The sequence below is a fragment of the Triticum aestivum genome, chromosome 7D (genome assembly GCF_018294505.1).
Source record: "Triticum aestivum cultivar Chinese Spring chromosome 7D, IWGSC CS RefSeq v2.1, whole genome shotgun sequence".
Lineage (NCBI taxonomy): Eukaryota > Viridiplantae > Streptophyta > Magnoliopsida > Poales > Poaceae > Triticum > Triticum aestivum.
The window spans coordinates 468,460,282-468,485,879 of NC_057814.1; positions in this window are offsets into that span (position 1 = coordinate 468,460,282).

Here is a 25,598-nt window from a genome sequence, read left to right on the forward strand (position 1 = left end):
GCCCAGGTTTCACAGGAAGACTAGGCATATCAAGCGTCGCTTCAACTCCATTCGTGAAAGTGTTCAAAATGGAGACATAGATATTTGTAAAGTACACACGGACCTGAATGTAGCAGATCTGTTGACTAAACATCTCCCTAGGGCAAAACGTGATCAACACCAGGACGCAATGGGTGTTCGATTCATCACAATGTAACTAGATTATTGACTCTAGTGCAAGTGGGAGACTATTGGAAATATGCCCTAGAGGCAATAATAAATGGTTATTATTATATTTGTTTGTTCATGGTAATTGTCTATTATTCATGCTATAATTGTATTGTCCGGAAATCGTAATACATGTGTGAATACATAGACCACAACCTGTCCCTAGTAAGCCTCTAGTTGACTAGCTCGTTGATCAACAGATAGTCATGGTTTCCTGACTATGGACATTGGATGTCATTGATAACGGGATCACATCATTAGGAGAATGATGTGATGGACAAGACCCAATCCTAAGCATAGCATAAAAGATTGTGTAGTTTCATTTGCTAGAGCTTTTCCAATGTCAAGTATCTTTTCCATAGACCATGAGATCGTGCAACTCCTGGATACCGTAGGAGTGCTTTGGGTGTGCCAAACGTCACAACGTAACTGGGTGACTATAGAGGTGCACTACGGGTATCTCCGAAAGTGTCTGTTGGGTTGGCACGGATCGAGACTGGGATTTGTCACTCCGTGTGACGGAGAGGTATCTCTGGGCCCACTCGGTAATGCATCATCATAATGAGCTCAATGTGACTAAGGCGTTAGTCACGGGATCATGCATTGCGGTATGAGTAAAGAGACTTACCGGTAACGAGATTTAACAAGGTATTGGGATACCGACGATCGAATCTCGGGCAAGTAACATACCGATTGACAAAGGGAATTGCATACGGATTGATTGAATCCTCGACACCGTGGTTCATCCGATGATATCATCGTGGAACATGTGGGAGCCAACATGGGTATCCAGATCCCGCTGTTGGTTATTGACCGGAGAGGCGTCTCGGTCATGTCTGCATGTCTCCCGAACCCGTAGGGTCTACACACTTAAAGTCCGGTGACGCTAGGGTTGTAGAGATATATGTATGCGGAAACCCGAAAGTTGTTCGGAGTCTCGGATGAGATCCCGGATGTCACGAGAGGTTCCGGAATGGTCTGGAGGTAAAGATTTATATATGGGAAGTCTTATTTTGGTCGCCGGAAAAGTTTCGCGCTTTATCGGTATTGTACCGGGAGTGCCGAAAGGGGTCCGGGGGTCCACCAAGGGGGTCCACCAGCCCCGGGGGGGCCACATGGGCTGCAAGGGGTGTGCCTTGGCCTATATGGGCCAAGGGCACCAGCCCCAAGAGGCCCATGCGCAAGAGATAAGAAAGAAGGGAGAGTCCTAAAGGGGGAAGGGAAGGACTCCCCCTTGGCCGCACCCTTCCTTGGAGGAAGGGGCAAGGCTGCGCCCCCCTCTCCCTTTGCCCTATATATAGTGGGGGGAAGGGAGGGCAGCAACATCTAAGCCTTGGGCGCCTCCCTCCTCCCCTGCAACACCTCTCTCTCTCTCTCTCTCTCGCAGAAGCTCGGCGAAGCCCTGCCGGAGACCCGCTACATCCACCACCACGCCGTCGTGCTGTTGGATCTCCATAAACCTCTCCTCCCCCCTTGCTAGATCAAGAAGGAGGAGACATCGCTGCACTGTACGTGTGTTGAACGCGGAGGTGCCGTACGTTTGGCACTCGGTCATCGGTGATTTGGATCACGGCGAGTACGACTCCGTCATCCACGTTCATTGGAACGCTTCCGCTCGCGATCTACAAGGGTATGTAGATCCACTCCTTTCCCCTCGTTGCTAGTAGACTCCATAGATGCATCTTGGTGAGCGTAGGAAAATTTTAAATTATGCTACGATTCCCAACATTAAAAGGGGATGAGGTGTTGCTTAATGGCTTGCTTGCTCAAAATGCTTAGTGATATTCTCCAAAAGCCCTCAACCACTTTCTCATATCCACATATGTCCCAAACCAAAAGTCAAACTCGGCCCCACCGATATGATCTATCCGGCGCCACCGAGTTCATTTGACATAGCCATAGCCACCGAGTTCACGGAGACGGGATTGCAAACTCTCTGTTTCCCTTCGTAACATTTCGGTCTAACCGAGATGAGCGATCGGTCCCACCGAGTTCGCAATGCAAACTCTCTGTTCCTTTTCGTAATGTTTCGGTCTCGCCGAAATGAGCGAATCTGTCCCACCGAGTTTGCCTGACCAACTCTCTGTGTGCCTATTATAGAAACCGGTTCCACCGAGTTCACGTGATCGGTCTCACCGAGATTAGGTTATGCCCTAACCCTAATGAAATCGGTCCCACCGAGTTGACATGTCGGTCCCACCGAAAAGCCTAACGTTCACATTTTGAACTGAATCGGTTCGACCGAGTTTCATGATTCGGTCCCACCGAGTTTGGTAAATTGTGTGTAACGGTTAGATTTTGCGTGGAGGCTATATATACCCCTCCACCCACTCTTCATTCGTGGTGAGAGCCATCAGAACGTGGCTACACTTCCGGCATACATTTTCTAAGAGAGAACCACCTACTCATGTGTTGAGACCAAGATATTCCAATCCAACCACATGAATCTTGATCTCTAGCCTTCCCCAAGTTTCTTTCCACTCAAATCATCTTTGCACCAAATCCAAATCTATGAGAGAGAGTTTAGTGTTGGGGAACTATCATTTGAAGCACAAGAGCAAGGATTTCATCATCAACACGCCATCTATTACCTTTTGGAGAGTGGTGTCTCCTAGATTGGTTAGGTGTCACTTGGGACCTCCGTCAAGATTGTGGAGTTGAACCAAGGAGTTTGTACGGGCAAGGAGATCGCCTACTTCGTGAAGATATACCCTAGTGAGGCAAGTCCTTCGTGGGCGATGGCCATGGTGGGATAGACAATGTTGCTTCTTCGTGGACCCTTCATGGGTGGAGCCCTCCGTGGACTCGTGCAGTCGTTACCCTTCGTGGGTTGAAATCTCCATCAACGTGGATGTACGATAGCACCACCTATCGGAACCACGCCAAAAATCTCCGTGTCTACATTGCGTTGGCTCCCTCCAAACTTCTCCCATTTACCTTCATATGCAATGATTTACATTCCGCTGCTATACTCTTAGATTTGCATGTGTAGGTTGATTGCTTGACTTGTGATAAGTTGCTAAAATCTGCCAAGACTTAACATTGGGAATAGTCTAGATTTTTATTTGGTCAAGTAGTCTAATCACCCCCCCTCTAGACATACTTTTGATCCTACAAATGTGTGTGAAATAGAGGCCGAGCTATATCATATATAGAGGGGCGATCCACGAGAAGAGTGGAAGGGATCATAGATATTGATAGAATCGAAGAGAGGATCAAGTGTGTGGCTGCGAGATCGATGAAGAGAGCCATCAAAGTTGTGTGTGCGCACGTCAAAGATATAGGGCGTCTGACCTACCGAAACGTCAGATGCGAGAGGGTAAGTTTGTGTGTGGCATGTGGCAGGGAGACATGACTAGAGCGATTGATGTATCGGTGTGTGGGTGGGGGAGGCAGAGACCTAAGTAGAGAGGTAGATTGACTCGTATATGTGTTGAGAAGGAGAGACCTAGCTATGTCTTAAGGGAGATTGATCGACATCCATACATAAGTGAAGGATGGGAAATGGGTTGCGAGAGAGAGAGAGATAGATAAGAGAGAGAGGTAGAGTGCCAGAGGGGTGGTGGAGTTGCTTCTCGGAGATGGAGGGAGAGTCCTACTAGACAAACGGAAGGTACAACTTCAATATCAAGAAGAGAGGGGATGTGTTTCTGTGTGTGCTGTGCGTGATAGACGTGTCAGGAGGCATGCATGGATGATGAAGGGGGAACCGTATGTGTTTGGTAAGAATTGGTAGATCAATTGTTATGTGTCGAAGGAAGGGAGAGACATAAGTAATGAGGTAGATCGATCGACGCGTGGGGAAAACAAGTTATAGACGACCTAGCTAGCTATATGTATAGTGGGAGATTGGTCGGTGTACATCCATTTGTTAGAGGCAAATATGGCCCAGAGAGATGGATAGAGAGAGAGGGATGGAGCTAGGAGGTGGTGTGAGAGGCCTACTAGATAGGGGGGAGGAGTGTGCGATTGTGAGATCGATGAAAAGAGGGGCGAGTGTTTACACGTGTGTGGGATCGTATGAGAGACATGAGGCATGGACAGAGAAAGGAGGAGATGGAAAGTGTGTGTGTATGTGGTAGGCAGACCTCGCTAGAGAGGTTTATCGATCGATGTGTCCCGGTAAAAAGGAGTTGTGGAGACCGTGGGAGAACGACCCAAAGAAAATAAATGAATGTGCGCGATGGATAGAATGCTGAGGGAGGGAGGGCGAGGAGGGCGTGTGCATGCATGAGAGAAAGTTAGGCCTAGCTACAAAGGTTAGAGGATTGTGTGGGTGTAAAAGACTAACAAAGATCATAATTCGTTATAAAACTGGATTCATATATTTGAATAAGAGATCATAGTTTTCTAAACCTATGCATGCATGAATATAGCGGTGATACACGTGGTGTGGTTTTGGACATGCTATACTATAATGTGATAATGTGTGGTGTTTGCAACTCACATCTAAATATCAAACAATCTAAACCATACTATATATCAAACAATCTCACATTTTATTTGAATTTGTGATAATGTGTGGAGTTTGCAGCTCATAGCTAAATACTTGTAGGCGTAGGGGGCGGGCACCATACATTATGTGATAAACACATTATACATATGAGACATGGTTTAGATTATGAAGATCTAGCTAGAGCTTGAAATGTACTGTGATTTGAAATCAACATAAAGTGGATTCAAAAATTCGAGTTAGAGTTCATATAGTACACATAGTTCATATCTAACTCGATAGTAATCATGTGGTGTGTTGCGAAGATAATATACAAACGATTGTTTAACTTGACAACAATGCTGATTGTAGATCTTACTAAAACTGAGAAACGAATTCAAATATTTTAACTTGAAAACAATCATGACTGTATATCTTATTCAAATAGAGAAACGAATTCAAATTTAGTTCATATTGAAGCGGTAGTATATATGTTTGGAATGCACTAAAATGTTCATTTGTGTAGAAGGTTACATGCATTATACACGTAGCGAAATATTTTAATTGAACATAACATGGATTCAAAGTTTTGAATGGCATTTGTAATAAATCATAAAGTAAAATGGGACTAGACTCTCTTGTGTGGTGCGAATTATTATTTTTTTGTTTTTTCCTCAAGGGAAGTGCAAATTGATTTGGTACAATACACGTTAGGCTTGTGCAGAAATTTCAACCCGCGCCTTGTTATCCCGAAATTTTAAGATATCTCTTTGTCTCTTTGTGATCCTAAAACTCCCTCCATCTCAACCCGCACCTTGCTATCCCAAAATTACAACACGTGCGAAAACATCCACTTCCTGCGAATTTCCGACATGCGAAATTCCTGCTATACCCCTGAACCGAAAGAACCGACTAGTTCAAATACATTGGGGTACTTTCGTAACTTACCCCACATTTTGGACAAGCGCGTCCCTAAGACATGGTTCCCCCCTCCCATCCCCTCCCCCATTCGTACACCAAGGTCGCGAAAACCCGCGAAGCCCCACACCCTGCTCCGTCCGCAGCCCAACCAAAGCCTCTTCCCCAACGATATCGTACACCACAACAGCTCAACGTCCCTCATCCGCCACACCGGATGAGGATCCGTCGGAGATCTCATCATCCCACCCGGTTCAGCCACCCCGTCCTCCACCTCCAAGGAGTTTCCCCGTCGTTCACCTCGTCTATCACGCCACCCACATTCCCACATCGCCGTCTTCACCTGCACCACCGGAAGAGCAGCACCATTAGCGATTCCTCGGATGAAGCTGAGGCCTAATCGGTGTCACCAAAGAGGTTCTACAGTAATCGCAGCATTTTCTTCTTGATTCGACTCATGGTGCTGTCGGCACTCGGTCCCGAGCCGCCATGGCGCGGCTCCATCTACGGCGTTGTCGCCGGCCACTTCCTTCATGGCGTCGCTCCCTCCGCGTCAACATGCACATCAGTAGGAGTTGCTGCTCCGGCTCTCGCTGACCCTGCTGCCACTACTTCGGCTCTCGCTCACGCTGCTGCTCTGCTCTTGCTCTCGGTCCCCCGCCTTGTCTGCTCTTGCTCTTGCTCCCGCTGCTGCTCTTGCTCTTGCTTGCGATGCTGATCTACTCTTACTCGCGCTGCTGTTGCATGAGCAACAGCTTTGGCTCTTGCTTGAGCTCCTATTGCTGCTACCCGTGATGCTTCTGCACGACCATCTGCCCCGGCTCTCGCACGTGCTGCTGCTCTGGGTGTTGTTGCTGCTGCAGGATCAGCTTCTCTGGCTGCTCACTAGTAGTATGTTCCCTGCTGGAGCGGCTACCGGTTTAGATCACTACTACTCTGCCACTAGTGCTCGAGCGGCCAAAACTATTAGTGCACTGCTTTTCTGCTACTAGTGCGTTCAGTTTCGACAGTAAAATTCAGTTTCGACAGCGAAATTCAGTTTCGACATTTAAATTCAGTTTTGATAGTTAAATTCAGTTTTGATAGTTAAGTTCAGAGATGAGCGGCTGATGTATTTTACATCTAGCACTTTTTGGTTTTGTATTTTACATCATCTATTGGAGATGTTATTAGAATTCCAGCTAGGTTAATGTTGTCTCTCTTGTCCTGCTTCAGCCTCGCTGTCGTACAACTCACCAGAGCTGCTCCAACAACGAAACCCTCCATCACAGCGGAGCAGTACCCTCGGCTCCATCTCTAGACGCCTAAGATCTTCTTCCCCTCCTCCGACAGCCACATCAGGTGCAACATCCTCAGCGACCAACCCAATGAAGCTGAGATCGACATGGCTTCGCCAAAGAGGTTGTACACTTGTTGCATCGTTTTTTACTCTACATGTTATATATATTGTCCACTGAGCACGGGTAGTAACATGAAATATGATTAGTTTCTCCTACTATATGAAAAGTAGTGAGGTACCAGACAACTTAGCTATCTGCGATGGACTCTCTCAAAAGCCATCATTATTTATTTCTGCGTGTTTGAGCTGTGCATGTGTAGATGGGCCTGGAAGTTGAGCTAGTAGGGTAGTGTCCCGGGTCCAAAGTAGTAGAAGTAGCACAAAAACATTTTTTGAGTGTAGGCTTTTACCTATTCAAGCCTGCCTACTAGAATTGCTAGTGCTTGAAAGGAAAAGTGAAGGAAAAACATAGGAATTGGAAAGTTTCCTATGGTACTACTATTCATGCATTTGGTTCAAAGGAATGGAGCAAAGAAAAACTGTAGGATTTGTTCCTTTAGTGTCTCCTTCAAAGAAAAACCATAGGAATTTTAATATCCACTTAGCCTCCTTTTCAAGTTCCTATTCATGAAGCGCAAGACTAGGAGATAGTAGCATAATAGCATTATAATTGTACATTTTCTTGTGGTTTGACTTAATTTCACCATGCTTCTTTGCATTCCTGTGATCATCCAATTCTAGTGAACCAAACACCCAAATTGACAGAAATCTTGTGTTTTTTAATTCTCTATTTTGCATGTGCATTCCTGTCCTATTCCTGTGTATTTCCCATCATTGCGTTGTTAGAATCTTCCAATTCAAACAATCCCTTACAAAATTACTTCTATTACAGATATGTGTCAAAGAAAACCTTGTGTGGTTTGTCCCGCTCCTGCTACGCTATTGTCCACCCCAGCTCAGCTGCTCCAACGATGGAAGGGTTCACCACAGCAGGGATCTGCCCTCCAAACTGTCTTTCGCCGCCTATCTTCTTCCCCGTCGCCGGCAGCCACGACAACTGCATTATCATCATCAACTGAGCAGATGACCTTGAGGACTACACGGGTCCACAAGGGAGGTTGCACTCTTTCGTGTCTGCTTACGTTATGCATCGCTTAATATGACATGCTACTTTATCGTCATGTTCATCGATTAGACTTCAAGTCAGGTCAAAACTAATGCTCAAACTTAATTTTTTAAGTGGTTGTGGGGTACATATTGGGGCAGCAATCAATAGTGTATGTCTACTATCTGGTTAATCTCGGGTGTCTACTATGAGTTTCATGTTGGGTAGGAAACAAACATTAAAGGAGCCATTATCTGTAGTTTTTAACTAAAGCTATTTTCTGCCTGCTATCATTGGTTTTGGGTCTACCCACAGGTTGCTACCATCACTCTGGATTTCTGCATGCACTCCTTACATAATCTCACCATGTTTTATTCCTATGCATGTCAGTTATTGTACACAATGGTACTGAACATGTAGAGCAAAAGAGATGAGCCTTGCGTGGCAATGAAATTTCGTGCAGACGTCGCTCCATGGTGGGCGCAAAAGCAACCCCCTCCCCCCATTCGAGATTGTAATCAAGAGGAAGGTAACTATTCAGAAGGGGATTCAGAGGGAGCAGACCACTCCTATTTACCCCCTGAGGTATTTTGCTCTAACTTGGCATGCTGATGTTGGTCATATCATGCATATGGCGCCTTGCATTGCTTACTTTATACATCAAATATGTCATCTGCTTAGTTTAGACATGCTTTGTGTGAATGCCATCGGTTTAGTTTCTATATCTTATATGTGAATTATGCAATGCCATCTTGTTTAGCTAGGCATCATATATGTGAATTTTGCAATGCCATCCTGGTTAGTCAGTCCTCTTATATGTGAATTATATCATGCTATCCTTTTTTATTACATATTTAATTTATCAACAATGTTAGTACATTCAATTACTCTTTGTGTGCATCAGCCTTCGACATGGTCATTGAAAAATCTAGAGTGAAAACAAGGTCTTCAGAGCAGACAATGCTATCTAACGAAGCACATGTCTTGTTGGTTATGGATAGCTCCTTGGAGGAGGATTCAGAGACAGATGACCAGTCCTATTCCCCCCCCCCCGAGGTGCATGCTCTAACTTGGCAGGGTTATATTGCTCATACCGTACATATGGTGTCTTGCATTGCTATGTCATTTGCTTAGTTTAGACATGCTTTGTGTGAATGCCACCTGTTTAGTGTCTAATTACCATATATGTGAATTATGCAATGTCATCTTGTTGTAAGATATTATATATGTGAATTATGCAATGCTATCTTGTTGCAAGGCATTATATATGTGAATTATGCAATGCCATGCTGTTTAGCCAAGCATCATATACGTGAATTATATCATGCCATCCTTTTTTTGTATTACGTATTCCATTTGTCGACAAGGTTGGTATATTCAACTACTCTTCCCGTGCATCAGCCATTTGAATCGGTGATGGAAAAATCTGGAGTGAAAAAAAGGTCTTCAGAGCAGACAATGCTACCTGCTGAAGCAGATATCTTGCTGGTTACGGATAGCTCCTCAGAGGAGGATTCCGAGACAGATGACCAGTCCTATTCCCCCCTGAGGTGTATGCTCAAACTTGGCAGGGTTATATTACTCATATCATGCATATGTTGTCTTGCAATGCTTAGTTTTTACGTCATATACACAATATGAATGACATCTACTTAGTTTACACATCATATATGCGATTGCCCTCTGCTCACTTTCTGAGTATATAAATCATATATTTGAACTATATCATGCCATGATGTTTACATAAACAACATGTATCTGAATTATGGCATGCCAACCCATTTTCTAAAGACACAATATAGTTATATCATCTCATCTTGTTTACATAGTCATCATATTTTGAATTATGTCATTCTATCCGTGAATTATATCATGCCATCATGTTTCCATGGACGGCATGTATGTGAATTATGGCATGCCAACCAATATCATGTCATCCTGTTTACATAGTCATCATATTTCGAATTATGTCATTCTATCCTGTTTAGTTAGCCATCATATATGTGAAATTGTGTCATGCTATCCTATTTGGTTAGCCATCATATATGTAAAATTGTGTCATGCTATCATGTTTGGTTAGACAACATAAATGTGAATTATTTCATGCCCTATTTTATTACCTACTATCCATTGCACTTGTCTATCATACAATGTATGTACATTCAATTACTTTTCTTGTTTATCAGCCATTTGAATTGGAGGGTGTGATGGCAGTATCTATGGGAGCGGGTGATGCCCTTAGAAGGCCGAAAGATAACACGGGTTGGAAACGGCTCAATAGAATAATGGGCCATTAATGGGTATAAGTTATATACTGTTCATTATGGGCCAGTTTCACCACGGGCCATTGATGGGCCAAGAGTTATAAAGGGCCTCATATGGGCCGAAAGATGTCATGGGCCATACATGGGCCGGAGTTACAATGGGCTGGAATCATATTGGACGGCCCAGATGACGCTACTTGGCCTAATTCGGATAGGCCATAACGAGCCGTGAGTTAGCGGTCTCTAAATGGCATATATGCGAACAGGCCGTTAACAGGCTTTCTGTGGGCTGGGTCGCTACCTTTTGACCAAGTCAAACATGCCGGCCTTTTGACCTGAATGGGCAACTGTTGGGCCGAGCCACGTGTCGACGTATCATAGGCGCGTCCCGTCCAGTCGCAGGATGACATCTGTCCCAACACTGAGATGACACGTGGATCCTCCGGCGAATCCGAATTTTACACGTGGAAAATCCCCATTGGTCCGGCCTGTTAACGGGTTATCGGATCCAAACCGGAACCCAATAGCTTAACAGCAACCCGTTATGGTGGATGCCACATGTCGGTTACCCTTGACGAAAACACGTCCATGAAGCGCCATTTATCATCATGGAAGTGGACACTTCTGTGATGATAATTTTGGTATTGTCATGGAACACTTCTACGACAGCACATGTATGACTATCTTGATTCTGTCATAAAATCGTCATGGATGTACATGCATGATAGAAAACATGACCTACTGTGACAAATGTGTATCATCACGGAAGTGTATTTTTTGTAGTGGTTCCATCTGCTGCCCAACACCAAGCGGAAGTACCACTGGTGGGAGCGGTATTACTGCTCCGGCGGAACTACCACCCCCTTGACTTGCTTAGTTGTGTGCAGCAGCCAGAACTTCTATGCGAGCGGAAGCACCGCTCCCCTGAGCAGTACTACCACTTGTGCACGGGCTATGGGTGCATAACGGTTGGATTTCATCCCCCACTATATAAGGGAGTCATCTTCCCCAAGTTGACTCACCTCTTCCTACCCCAAGCTCCATTGTTGCTCACAAGATCATTTTCGCCCGATCTCTCTCCCTAGCCAATCAAACTTGTTGATTCTCTAGGGATTGGTTGAGAAGGCCTAGATCTACACTTCCACCAAGAGAAATTTGACCCCCCCCCACTAATCCCTTGTAGATCTTGTTACTCTTGGGTGTTTGAGCACTAGACGGTTGAGGTCACCTTGGAGCCACATTCCCTAATGGTGAAGCTTCGTGGTGTTGTTGAGAGCCTCCAATTCGGTTGTGGAGAGAGCCAAACCTTGTTTGTAATGGTCCGGTTGCCACCTTCAAGGCCACCACTAGTGGAATCACGGCATCTCGCATTATGTGAGGGCGTGAGGAGAATACGGTGGCCCTAGTGGCTTCTTGGGGAGCATTGTGCCTCCACACCGCTTCGGCAGAGATGTACTTCCTCTCAAAGAGAAGGAACTTCGATAACACATCCTCATCTCCTCCGGCTCCACTTGTGGTTATCTCTTACCTTTACTTAGTGCAAGCTTTACTTGTGTTGTATTCCTTACTTGCTTGTTGTTGTGGTTGTTAACATCATACAGGTTGCTCACCTAGTTGCATATCTAGACAACCTATTTGTTGCTAATCCTAATTTGTTAAGAAAAGATAAAAATTGGTAGTTGCCTATTCACCCCCTCCTCTAGTAAACCATATCGATCCTTTCACCGATGAACAACATGGTGAGTTCGGTTAATAAATTTGAAACACCACATGTTAGAATTTTCAATGCCATGCAAGAAAGTGTTTCACCCTTTTATGCATCGACAATTTCTTTGCAATATACTTGTCCAACCATGCCGACGAATGTGAGAATTGGCCATGTTACTACTAGCTATTCGACCAGTTACTCTCAACCATCATATGCTACACCTCATGTTAAAAAAATTCAGCATCGTACGTAACTGTAGATGTTCATAATTCGGCACCGCACCTTCATGGTCATAGCCGAATAAGTGAAAAATTTGTAGGAATTCGCATGCCATCATCTAATATTGTAGCATATAATGCATCCTCTACGCTATTGCGGAATTTCGGCAACGAAAACACCTCATTGCCGAAAGAATCTAAAATTATTGTGGATCAATCCCTTACAGAATGGGAAGTGACTACATTAAAAAGGGATATAGCCTGAAATAATAAGATTAGTACTCTTTGCCTTGAAGAACATGATAAGGGGCTAGTTCCTGATTATAATTCAATAAAAGCTAGAGTTTTGCAAGAAGATGAATCTTTGCCAATTGATAGAATTGGTGAGCAACCATATGGTTCTACAACAATGCATATGGCTTCAGCTAATACAACATCAAATTATAGACCCCCTACACAATTGCAATATTTCGGCAACATCGATGTGTCATTGCCGAAATAATCTAATAGCATTTGGGGGCAATCACATCTGGAGTGGGCTGAAATTGAGAAAAAGTAGAAAACTTATTTTGTCGCTCGCTGCCAGGAGAAAATAGATAGTGGCTCAAAGAAAAGATGCCTTGCCAATTGATATAGCTGATGAACAGAATGAAGATTCGGAAACTAAAAGTGCTTTGGTTGAAAAAGCTGAATCAAGTAGTATATATTCTGAATCCATCAAATCCAAGGAGGCAAGCATCATTGAGAAAGGGCATGGCAAGCATAGGAAAACAACCGTGCTTGATTTTTCGAAAGTTAATGGAACCTACTTCCTGCTCTATGAGTTCCGTGCCATAGAAATTGATAAGTCTCAAGGACAAGAACAAGTAGCCAAACAAAGTTCGGTTGACAAGGATCTTCGAAGTAATGATGCACGAAATAAAGAAAAAGATGATGACAAGACGTTGGGGAGCTATCGAAAGACGGAGCAAGATATTATTCAAGGCACACCACCATCATGCTCTCCCAACATATTTGAAGAGGTATGCCTAGCAAGTAATTTACCTATCTTCAGATTTGGTCACAACTTCATTGCTGATGCATCTATTAGAAAAATTCTCATAATTAATTTTGAAAGACCAATGAAGAAGGGTAATTTACCCGGTAGCAATAAGATTGTTACAGAGCATACCAGTCAACCCATTGTGCCATTTATAAAGACCGATAGTGACTTATTATTGTAGCCAAGACTTTCCCCATTACTTTATCTAAAGTTCATATCTAATTGGGTAGCTTTGCTTATTTCTTACTTGGCTTACACTTGGTCTCTATTGAGACATGCATGCTCTAACTATCTTTGTTTCAGAAATTTAAAGCCAAGGTTAAATTCTATTGAGAAAACCAATGCTAATATAATATCTTATCCAAAGACATCGGAGATAGAGTGCAAAACACAATGCATAGCGGAATGGGGGGATGCCAAATCTGAACCATTCATTTGCTTACTTCCAAAGCCGTTCTCACAGCAAGATCGGCTAGAAAATAAGAAACTTACCTTCAATTTAAACATGTGTGATCAAATTTTTGATTTGTTGGTGATAGATAATTATATTATAGAATTCTTGATCATCATGTCAAGCCAATGATACGTCTCCAATGTATCTATAATTTTTTATTGTTCCATGTTATTATATTATCCATCTTGGATGTTTTATATGCATTATTATGCTATTTTATATCATTTTTTGGGACTAACCTATTAACACAGTGCCAAGTGCTAGTTGTTGTTTTTTTCCTTGTTTTTGTCTTCTACAGAAAATAAATACCAAACGGAGTCCAAACAGAACAAAACTTTTTGATGATTTTTCTTGGACCACAACACACCCTGGAAGCTTCAGGAGGAGGCCAGAAGAGCCACAGATAGGCCACAATCTCACAGGGCGCCCCCCCCCCCCCGAGTTTGTGGCCCCATCGTGGCACTTCCAACCGTAATGCCCCATCTATAGACCAGAGGGCACACCCAAAATACTTTTCCGCCACCGCAAGCTTATGTTCTCGTGAGATCCCATCTTGGGGCCTTGTTTGGCACTCCGTCAGAGGGGGGTTTGATCACGGAGGGCTTCTACATCAACCTTGCCGCTCGTTCGATGATGTGTGAGTAGTTTACCACATACCTACAAGTCTATAGCTAGTAGCTAGATGACTTCTTCTCTCTCTTTGATCTTCAATACAATGTTCTCCTCAATGTTCTTGGAGATCTATTCGATGTAATCTTCTTTTGCGGTGCATTTGTTGAGATACGATGAATTGTGGATTTATGATCAGATTATCTATGAATATTATTTGAGTCTTCTCTGAACTCTTTTATGCATGATTAAGATTCTGTATTTCTCTCCGATCTATTGGTTTGGTTTGGCCAACTAGATTGATTTTTCTTGCAATCGGAGAGGTGCTTTTTAGTGGGTTCAATCTTGCGGTGGTCATGCCAGTGACAGAAGGGGACATGATACGTATTTGTATTGTTGCCACTAAGGATAAAAAGGTGGGGTTTATTCATATTGATTGGATCTATCCATCTACATCATGTCATCTTGCTTAAGGTGTTACTCCATTCTTGTTAACTTAATACACTAGATGCATGCTGGATAGCGGTCGATATGTGGAGTAATAGTAGTAGATGCAGGCAGGAGTCGGTCTACTTGTCATGGACGTGATGCCTATATTCATGATCATTGCCTTGGACATCATCATAACTTTGCGCTTTTATATCAATTGCTCAACAGTAATTTGTTTACCCACCATATGCTTTCTTTCAAGAGAGAATCCTCTAGTGAAAACTATGGCCCCCGGGTCTATTTTTATCCTGTTATTTTCAGATCTGTAAAACCAAAACACAAAAATTGTTGGGGAACTTTGCATGAAAAACAAAAAAAATTCTACGCACATGCAAGATCTATCCATGGATATACATAGCTACGAGAGGGGAGAGTGTGACTACGTACCCTCATAGACTGTTAAGCGGAAGCATTTATCAATGCGGTTAAAGTAGTCGTACACCTTCACGATCCCTCCCGATCAAGTACCGAACGTACGGCACCTCCGCGTTCAGCACACGTTCAGCTTGATGACGACCTCGCCTTCTTGGTCCAGCAAGACGGGCAAAGTAGTAGATGAGTTCTGGCAGCACGACGGTGTGGTGACATTGGTCGTGAACTTGTTCCCGCAGGGCTTCGTCGTGCACAGCGGAAAAACTTGACAGAGGATGAAACCGGGGAGAGGGGTGCCGCACATGGCTTGGGGATTATTGTGGGTTGTGTGGCGCCCCCTCGCTGTCCTGTATATATAGGTGGGGGAGGGGAGGCAGCCAGGGTGCGCCCCAAGGGTGGCCGCCAGCCCCCTTGGGCGCCTGCCCTATGGCGCCCCCTTTCCTTTCTAGGGGGTGGAGGAAAAGGCAGGAGGAGGGGGCCGGCTGCTCCTTGCCTAAGGCGCCCCTTTCCTTCCCTATACTGCCTGCGGCCAGGGAGAGGGCGCGCCAGCCCCTTGTGGGCTGGTGTGTTCCTCCCCTTGGCTCATTTGGCCAGATACTCCTCGTAGGTCTCCCGGAACCCCTTCCGGTGACACGATGAATACCCGGTGCATTTTGAAACCTTTCTGGAGACCAAATATTATCGTCCTATATATCAATCTTCACCTTCGGACCTTTCCGGAGCTCCTCGCCATGTCCATGATCTCATCCGGGACCCCGAACAACATTCGGTGACCAACTCACATAACTCATATAGTACTATATAGTCAACGAACGTTAAGCGTGCGGACCCTACGGGTTCGAGAATGATGTAGGCATGACCGAGACAACTCTTTGGTCAATAACCAATAGCGGGACCTAGATGCACTACAAAAAAAGACACATCCGTGATATTTTGGGCCGAACGAAAAAAAATTCTATCATACTTATGACACTTCTATGACAGTAATTGTGACAAAACCCGGTATCATCATAGATGTGGTGGGCTCCTACTTCTATGACAAAAAATCATGACAGAAAATGGGCTTTTCTTCCTGGGCGGGCCGGAGACGCAGCTGCATGACATTCTTTGGGCCGCCCATGATGGAAAACCCATGGTAGAAGCGAGGGCGAGGAAAATATCGGGGTGTTCCCGGTTACGGTGGGTGGTCGGGGTCGAGCGATGCACGTTTCTCTCGTACAGGCACGCGCGTGGGTGCAAGGCGTTGGGCTCTAACTGAACCCGAGCGATTGCACTACAGGCTACGCGTTACTGAACCCGAGCGATTGATCGATGGCTGTTAACTGAACCCGATCGAGCGATTCCTTCGCTACTGCTGCTAACTGAAGCCGAACGATACTGCCTCTGGATGAACAGTGAGCGTTGCTGGGGGGTTTGGATGAACAGTTCCCGGTGGGGTGGATGAACAGGACCCCATGGTGTTGCCTCTCGATGAACAGGACCCCGATCGATCGAGCCGGTTGGGGCTGGATGAACAAGACCCCATGGAGGGCTGGATGAACAGGACCACCCCGTGGAGGGCTGGATGAAAAGTAGACGGTGGAGGGCTGGATGAACAGTAGCCCGTGGAGGGGTTGTTGAACAGGAGCCCGTGGAGAGGGCTGGTTGAACACTAGCCGGTGGAGTAGCACGCGGTGGAGGCTGGATGAACAGGAGCCCGTGGATGAACAGTCGCAGGTGGAGGCTGGAGGAGGTCGACGGTGGATGAACAGTAGCCCATGGAGGCTGGAGGGGGTCGACGGTGGAGATGAACAGTATCCCGTGGAGTCCTGTTTTGCGGTACGCCACAACCCTCCCGATGAACAGGACCCCCGTTTCGACCGTAGCGCTCCAACAAAAGTCTGTTTCCTCCATTTTGTGGTACGCCACACCCCTCCCGATGAACAGGACCCCCGTTTCGACCGGAGGAGGTCCGTTTCCTCCGTTTTGCGGTACGCCAGACCCCTCCCGATGAACAGGATTCCGTTTCGACCATGGCTGGTCGAACACAAGGCCGTTTCCTCCGTTCTGCAGTACGCCAGGCCTTGTTTCCATCGGCTGTTCCGTCCAAGCCGGTTGGCTCCCACGCGTTCCGTTGCCTCCCGATGAACACGACACATTCCGTTGCCTCCCCATGAACACGACGATGACGCAGTTTCTCTGTTCCGACCCAGCCATGTACACAAGCCCTAGCCATACGTACGCGCGAGTAGGCGTTGGAGACCCCGCCCGTATGTACGTACGTGGCCGTATTTACTTTCTTGCACCCTGGCCACTGTACGTACGTGTACATGCTACGTGCGCGCCTCTACATCGACCAGTATGTACGTACATGTTTGCGACCAGAATGACAACGCTACGTACGCTTCGACCAGGTGGGTCCCGACTGTCAGGCACTTGCTTGTGTGTGAAGATGTAGCTGGTGGGTCCCAGCAGTCAGGGGGAGAATCGTTATTTTTTTGCCTGGACGCACTTCCTTGCGTGCGAAGATGTAGCTGGTAGGTCCCAGTAGTCAGGGGGAAACGTTTTTCGCGAAATACGGTGGCCCGTCCGGTAGGTCCCTGCTGTCAGCTGGAGGAATCATTATTTTCCTCATAATAACGAGGTACTTCCTTGCTGCGGCCGTGGACCCAGCTGTCAGCCTCTCCACGTACAGTCCACGTCCGATGGAAGCCGTTCCTTGACCACGTTGACCACACCGTGCCGAGAGCACCAGGGCGGTGGACGACGGCGAGGCCTAGGAAGGGGACGACGCGGAGCCAGGGAAGACGCGACAGTGGATGCCCGCGCGTAGAGGAGTATGAGGGTTCACTGGTTCGCTGCGGTATGAGGCTGTCGTCGCTGCAGAATAACAGGGGGTGTGGGTGAGTAGAGGGATGGCCTTGCTAGCATTGGGAGTAGTAGGGGGCGGTGAGGCCTAAGCGGCATCGCAGCCGGCCACAGGATGCAGGAGCACGAGGCACGACCGGCGCTGGTTTGAGCGGCTGGAGCATGAAGACCAGAGGTTGAAGAAGCACTACGGCCGTTGGATGGACATCGTACGGTCACTGGAGCTAGAATTGTGCATATTGACTAAGTTGACAAAGCCCTCCGTCCCCGTCAACTTAGTAAGCCCACAAGTCAGCCTGCCACTATACTGGGTCCCAGCTAGCAGGGGGAGTATTCATTTTTTTGTGCGTAATAAGGAGGCACTTCCTTGCGAAGATATAGCTGGTAGGTCCGAGTGGTCAGCGGCGGTAACGTTTTTTCGTGAAATACAGAGGACCTTTCGGTGGGTCCCAGATGTCAGGTTGAGGAATCATTATTTTGCGCGTAATAAGAGGCATTTCCTTGCGTGCGGCCGTGGACCCAGCTGACAGCCTCTCCACGTACAGTCCACTTCAGATACATGTCAGTCGTTGACCAGGCCGCGCCGAGAGCACCAGGGCGGTGGACGACGGCGAGGCCTAGGAAGGGATCAACACAGAGCCACGGAAGACTCGGTAGTTGTTTCCCACGCGGAGGGGAGTACGACTATACGATGGTTTACCGGTTCGTCTGTCGTCGCCAGAGAATCACAGCAGGTGTGGGTGAGTAGAGGGATGGCTAGGCCAGCGATGGGAGTATGGTGTGGCGGTGAGGCCTGCGTGGCAGCACAGCCGGCCGCGGGGAGGAGGGAGCAGGCAGTCTCGCCGGCGCTTGTTTGAGCGGCTGGAGCAGGAAGAGCAGAGATTGAAGAAGCACGACGGCCGTTGGATGGACATCCAACAGTAACTGCTTGTGCGTCAACCTTTTTTTAGGAAAGCCTCAAATCTGTGGAAAACAGCATACAACCCATCTGCCATTATTTCTAATAATTTACAGCCCATTTGCTAATTCTTAAGGTTTCTTTGGAGCCCATATTCTCTTTGTTAGCATTACAGCCCATATTGTGGCCACAGTTAAAAAATTATACGAAATTTTGCATATTTCCGTGCGGTCCGAACTGTTTTTAATCCCGAAATTTTGTGTCACATTCAAATTGATTTTAAAAATAAATGTATATCAATATAAAATCCAACAAATTGTCCACACATAAAAATCAATGCAATTTAAAATCTCAAAATGAAAAAATGAAATTTGAAACTAATTGCCGGTTTGATGTGTTTTGAAAATGTACAACCCATTTCTCATTACTGATAGGCCATTTTCTCGCCAGCCGAATGAAGCTCTCCTTGTCTTGAAAGATTTGTAGCCCAACAGGCCTGACAAAGCGACTTACTTGGCAAATTCACAACAAAACTGGGCTGTGGCCGTGGACCCAGCTGCGGCCATGGACCCAGCTATCAGCCTCTCCACATACAATACTCTTCCGATGGAAGTCGGACGTTGACCACATTGACCACGCCGCGCCGAGAGCACCAAGGCGGTGGACGATAGCGAGGCCTAGGAAGGGGACGACGCGGAGCCGGGGAAGACGCGGCAGTGGATGCCCACGCGGAGAGGAGTATGAGGGTTCACTAGTTCGGCTGCGGTGTGAGGCCGCCGTCGCCACAGAATAATAGGGGGTGTGGGTGAGTGGAGGGATGGCCTGGCCAGTGGTGGGAGTAGTATGGGGGCGATGAGGCCTCCGCAGCAGCACAGCCGACCACGGGAGGCAGGAGTAGGCGGCACGACCGGCGCTGCTTTGGGCGGCTGGAGCAAGAAGACCAGAGGTTGAAGAAGCACCATGGCCGTTGGATGGACATCATACGGTCACTGGAGCTAGAATCCTTCATATTGACTAAGTTGACAAAGCCCTCCGTCCCCATCAACTTAGTAGGCCCACAAGTCAGCCATCCACAATGGTGGGTCCCAGCTAGCAGGTGGTATTCATTTTTGTGTGCGTAATAAGGAGGCACTTCCTTGCGTGCGAAGATATACCTGGTGGGTCCGACCTGTCAGCGGGGGGGACGTTTTTTCGCGAAATACAGAAGCCCTTCCCGTGGGTCCTAGCTGTCAGGTGGAGGAATCATTATTTTGCGTGTAATAAGGAGGCATTTCCTTGCGTCCGGCCATGGACCCAGCTGTCAGCCTCTCCACGTATAGTCCACTTCCGATGGGTGTCGTTCATTGACCACGTTGACTAGGCCGCACCGAGAGCACCAGGGCGGTGGACGACGGCGAGGCCTAGGAAGGGAACGACACGGAGCCAGGGAAGACTCGGCAGTTGTTTCCCACGCGGAGGAGTACGTGGGTTTACTGGTTCGTCTGCCGTCCCCGGAGAATAACAGCAGGTGTCGGTGAGTAGAGGGATGGCTAGGCCAGCGATGGGAGTACGATGGGGCGGTGAGGCCTGCGCGGCAGCATAGCCGGCCACGGGAGGAGGGAGCAGGCAGTCCTGCCAGCGCTTGTTTGAGAGGCTGGAGCAGGAAGAGCAGAGATTGAAGAACCACGACAACCATTGGATGGACATCCAATAGTCACTGCTCTCGTGTGCATTATTTCTAATAATGTACAACCCATTTGCTAATTATTAAGAATTATTTTGGAGCCCATCTTATTTTTGTTAGCACTATACCCCATATTGTGGCCACGGTTAAAAAGTATACAAATTTTTGCATATTTCGGTGCAGTCAACAGTTTTTAATCCCAAAATATCGATTCACATTCAAACTATTTTGTAAAACCAAATAATTGTCCACGCATAAAAATCAATGGAATTTAAAATCTTGTGATAAAAAATTGAAACTAATTCCCGGTTTGATGTGTTTTAAAATGTACTTCTGGGCAAACCAAATGAAACTCTCCTCGTCTTGAAAGATTTGCAGCCCAGCAGGGCTGATAAAGCAAGTAGGCCTCATTTGCGTATTTCTTAAAAAAAATAGAACTGGGCTAGCCATTTTCAGCAAGAAAAAAACACAACTGGGCTCATGATGTGGTAAACATAAATAAAACCCTGGCTAGACGGGCCACAGCCCCCGCAGAGCCCCGTTGTTACCCTGATCCGTCGCTAAAACTAGTATAAATAACAACTGCTTGTTCCTAAAAAAAATAAACTGCACGACCTGCTGGGTCCCTGGTGTCAGCCGCTCGTAGTGTAATTCTCTCATTTATTGACTACGTTGACAATGGCGTGAGCCCCAGATGTCCAGCCATTAGGAGGAAGCATATTTTTGGGCTTGTAATATAGAGGCACTTGCTTGCGTACTGTCATGACGCTGGTGGGTCCCTACTGTCATCCTCTCCACGTACAGTCATCTCCTTGTTCCTCTCGGTTGTTGACGACGTTGACAACGCAAGACGGTGGTGCACCGCACACGGCGAGCGAACCAAGGCCACAAGGCAGAGGACGACGGCGACGCCTCAGACGAAACGAATAGGAGTCGTGGAAGATACGCCGGTCCAGTCGCAGGCGGAGGGGAGTATGAGCGTTGACTGGTTCAGGTGCGGGTGCGTGTTGGGGCTGACGTCGCTGGAGAATAACAGGACGTGTGGGGGAATAGAGGGAGGGACTGGCCAACGTTGGAGGGTACATACGGTAGGGCGGCGGAGGCGCAGCCAGCCATGGGAGGCGGGAGCAGGCGGAGCCAACGGGGTGGTTTGGTTTGGGTGGCTGGAGGAAGAAGAAGACAAGAGATAGAAGATACACGACAGATGTTGGATGTCAATCCAACGGCTGGTAGGCAGAATCGTTTGTTGACTGGCTAGTAAGTCGACACCACCTTGGATAGGCTATTTCCTCGTGGGTCCCAAATGTCAGAATCCAAATCTGTCACTGCCATGCAGCCTTTCTTATGAAAATTTACAACCCATTTGATGTGCTAGTTCGAAATAAATTTGTGGGTGCTGGTGGGGGCTAATCACTTGGCTTCTGTAATGCACAGTGAGCTCAAGCAGCCGGCAAGAGTGATGTTATTTCCCTTGGTTGGGATCTGTTAGTTGTTACAGTATTTGACTCTAAATTAAACAACTGGCAAGCCGTTTTCCTTGCTTCAAAGAAAATATGACAGTCATAGCCGAGTTGAAAAGGGCAAGAACATCTAACTCCAGCTTACAAACTGTACAAAAGCACGAGGGTTAATTGTTCATCAGGTTTACAAAAAAGCCCAGGTTGAAAATGGCAACAACATCTAACTCCAACACTGTTTTCGGCAGTCACAGTCAAATGGATCGGTCAGGTCCATAGAATGAACATCCTGGGTCGTAAAATTTACAATATGTTGTAAATAGAAGCCCGGCACGTTCAGAAGCTATTTTGCCCACCTGAAACTCCTTTTTTTGCTCTTCCACATACCCATCCATCAAAACCATGCTGCTGATAAACTTAAGCCTGATGGACAATAGTAACCCCGCATTCAGCAGGAAGAATGTGACAAATCTAGTGTTTGCACGGTTGGCTACATATCATTCTAGCGTTATTGTCTTCAATCGAATCTCATGAGAAGTGAGAAAATCACGATGCTTACGAATCCACCGATTGGTTATAACTTTCTTACCCCGTCCTGTTGCCTAAATAGACATGAAGATTGAAAACAGTTAAGGTCTAAAAAAAGAGTGTCAAAAGAGCAACAACGGAACAGTTAATTCTAGTACACTATATGCGGGCTTCCAATGTGCGTGAAATTATCACCTTCATATACAACTTCTCCAGACATGGAAAGCATTGCAGCAAGCCAATAATCTTGTTCAGATCAAAACTATTCATTTGGATATATAAGATCTTGACAGAATCCAGCACCATTGAGAGGCCATCCATGGAGAAACTCTTCATTGAGCATAGAACATAATATCAGTACAAAATGTGTACTCCAAGATGACATACAACTTATGCACAGAAATTAAAATGCAGCTTATGGTTACAAGTGTAGATGATAATGTAAAGTACCTGAAGAACTGTGGAGCCAAACACCATATTGAAATGAGCACAGAGATCATGTATTACACCCAAGGTCTCCAGTTTAGGCACAGAGAGGACGGTTATTTGCAACGATGAATAACTAGAATCAAGGATCAACCTTTGAAGTGAAGGGGCATCTTGGATGATGAGCTGCCTTCCGTCAAAACAAATTCCAATTCTTACAAGGTTAGGCGACTTTATTTGGAGACAATCGATTCTAACTGTGAAAACAAGCACCAAGCACTCCATGGCAGGGCAACTGGAGTGGATGATGCTATGCAATGAGGCCTCCGATATACGAACCCGCACAAGTGAAAGTTTCTTGAGAAATGGGAGTCAAAGGTTTAGTACCAGATTGTCTGGTAGGTCGCACAGTGCAAAGGTGGCGGTGTGGAGAGAGGAGGAAAACTACGAGATGGACATCGGTGCTGAGGGCACAGGTAGATGACGTTCGGTATCTGGTAGGTGATTTCCAGGGGAATAGTAGAACTCAAGCAGCTATAGTTCTGTGAATTCAGGGGATTTCAGCCAGGCGTCCACCATGCAGGGCATGGTATGCTTGCTCAGGTAGCATGACGGGATGCAGAGGCTTTGAATGGAGCCCTGGTGGGAGGACATGATGGCTCTGGGGATTTCAAAATCATTGAAGAGAGATAGCTGACGACAGTCGACATTAAGGGGCACGGCGCGCCATAGAGGGCGCCACCGAATTGAGAGGACTTGGGTGCGGCAGCAATCCTTGGTCGGGAGAAGCGAGATGATCTCCCCAAGGACGGCGTCCGGGAGATCGCTGATGCGGTCCACCCGAGATTCTACGGGTTCCTGGGATCCGGTGGGGCAGGGTCGCCGCTTCTCCCCGCGCTGCCGGGTGCGGGATCTACAACAGGCGTCGCCGCTGGCGGGAGGCTCATCTTCTTGGCGCTGGGGTCAGCCGACTCCATTTTCCTCGAGGGCCTCGCGTCGCGCTCACGGATTTGAGCAGAGTAACGAATGACGAGCCTAGTTGTAGTGCGAGTGACGAAGAAGGGGAGCTGGGGTTTTCTGTAGTAGTGAGGAAGAAGGGGAGCTGGGGTTTTCTGTAGGAGTGAGGTGAGGAATTTGGGGGTACGAGTGGAGCGTGCTGACGTGAGGTGGGTGGGAGTGAGGAGGAAGAAGAACACCCAGGTTTTTTTTGGGGGGCGGTGTGCTGGGTGTGGGTAGCGCCTCTCATTCAGTAAATATATGGAATTGATTTTACTATTTACTAGGGTGGATGGGCTGTTTTGTCTTGGGCCCAGAGAAACAATTACTACTAGTACAGTGGAGATACTCTACAGCTACCCAGAAAAACAATTACTACTTGTACAGTGGATACAATACCGCTTCTGGGTCCTCCTAGGTCATCGAAACGTCTCCCTCTACTGAATGCCGTTATACTTTTGTTCACTGACATGCGGGCCATGCAGCGCGCGGGCCCAAATGCCATCCACCAAATTAGAAGGCAGTATGCAGGCGGAGAGTCACCCTGGTCGTAGCGCGGCAATAACGAGTCGTCATATCACAAAACCCCACCTCCCCGCAGTCTAAGTTTGACGGACGAAGCAACCATCATTTCACTTTTCGCTGAATCCCCTTCTCCCTCACCGTCTTCAAGAAAGGCAACACTCGCATCTGCCACTGTTCTTCTCTCCCAACGAAGGGAAGGTAAGCGGATCCGTGATGTTGGTATATTTTCATTCAGAGAAAAAAAAGAACTTTTGCAAAGCAGTAACTGATCCGCACTCTCTTTTTTATTTTGTTGTCATTGCGATCGTGTTTTCCTTTCAATGGTCTCCTAGTATTCGTCAGTTTCATGATGGACCAAGGAGAACCAGGCAAAGATCTGCCGATATTGGAGTAGACGCGGGAGGCTGATCCCCACAAGACAGAGAGCTCCAAGAAGATGGAGGCAGCCACCGAGCCGACCCCAGATACGCTCACGGCCACTACTGAGATGGTCAACGCCCCGTTTGAGGTTACAGCCCTCGTGGCACTATAGGAGCAGTTTTCCTCCTTCGAGGATGTGTCCCCCCCCCCCGCCCCCGCTGAGCTGCCCAAGGTGATTTTCTTCTTTGCCAATCTCGATTGTGGTTTTTCATCTAAGTATGTGGTGATGAATAATGCAAAATTTTATTAGCTTCGATGCCATGCTATACATAGTGGTTTAAATAACTTGTGTTTCTTATACTGGAAAGTAATTCAGAATTTGTTTCTGTTTCAATTAGAGCCCTGATGCAGACAAGGATTGTGTGGTTGTACATGTCACTCGCTATGAGGCGGATTAACTGAGTATACGCAATGGGAAAACAGAGTTTTAGGCTGTTGGATCGTGGAAGCCATTTGCGCTTATACCAATGAAGAGTTGTATTCCAGCCACACTGTTGTCAGGCGTGTTGTCCAAGGTGTACTGAAGCACAAGAAGTTCAAAGTTACTCCTTCGTTTGTGAGGCATACTGTTCTTGTCAAGCTTACGCAGGAAGATGACGTGGCATGCCTCCAGAAACAAGTTTATGAGTGGCAAGGCCACAAGGTTGTCTTCATGAAGGTTCATGTAACACCCCAAAAATTTGACCTTGTTTTATTAATTAAAATTTTGCCAGGAAATTAAATTTTTATTTTTCTGGATTT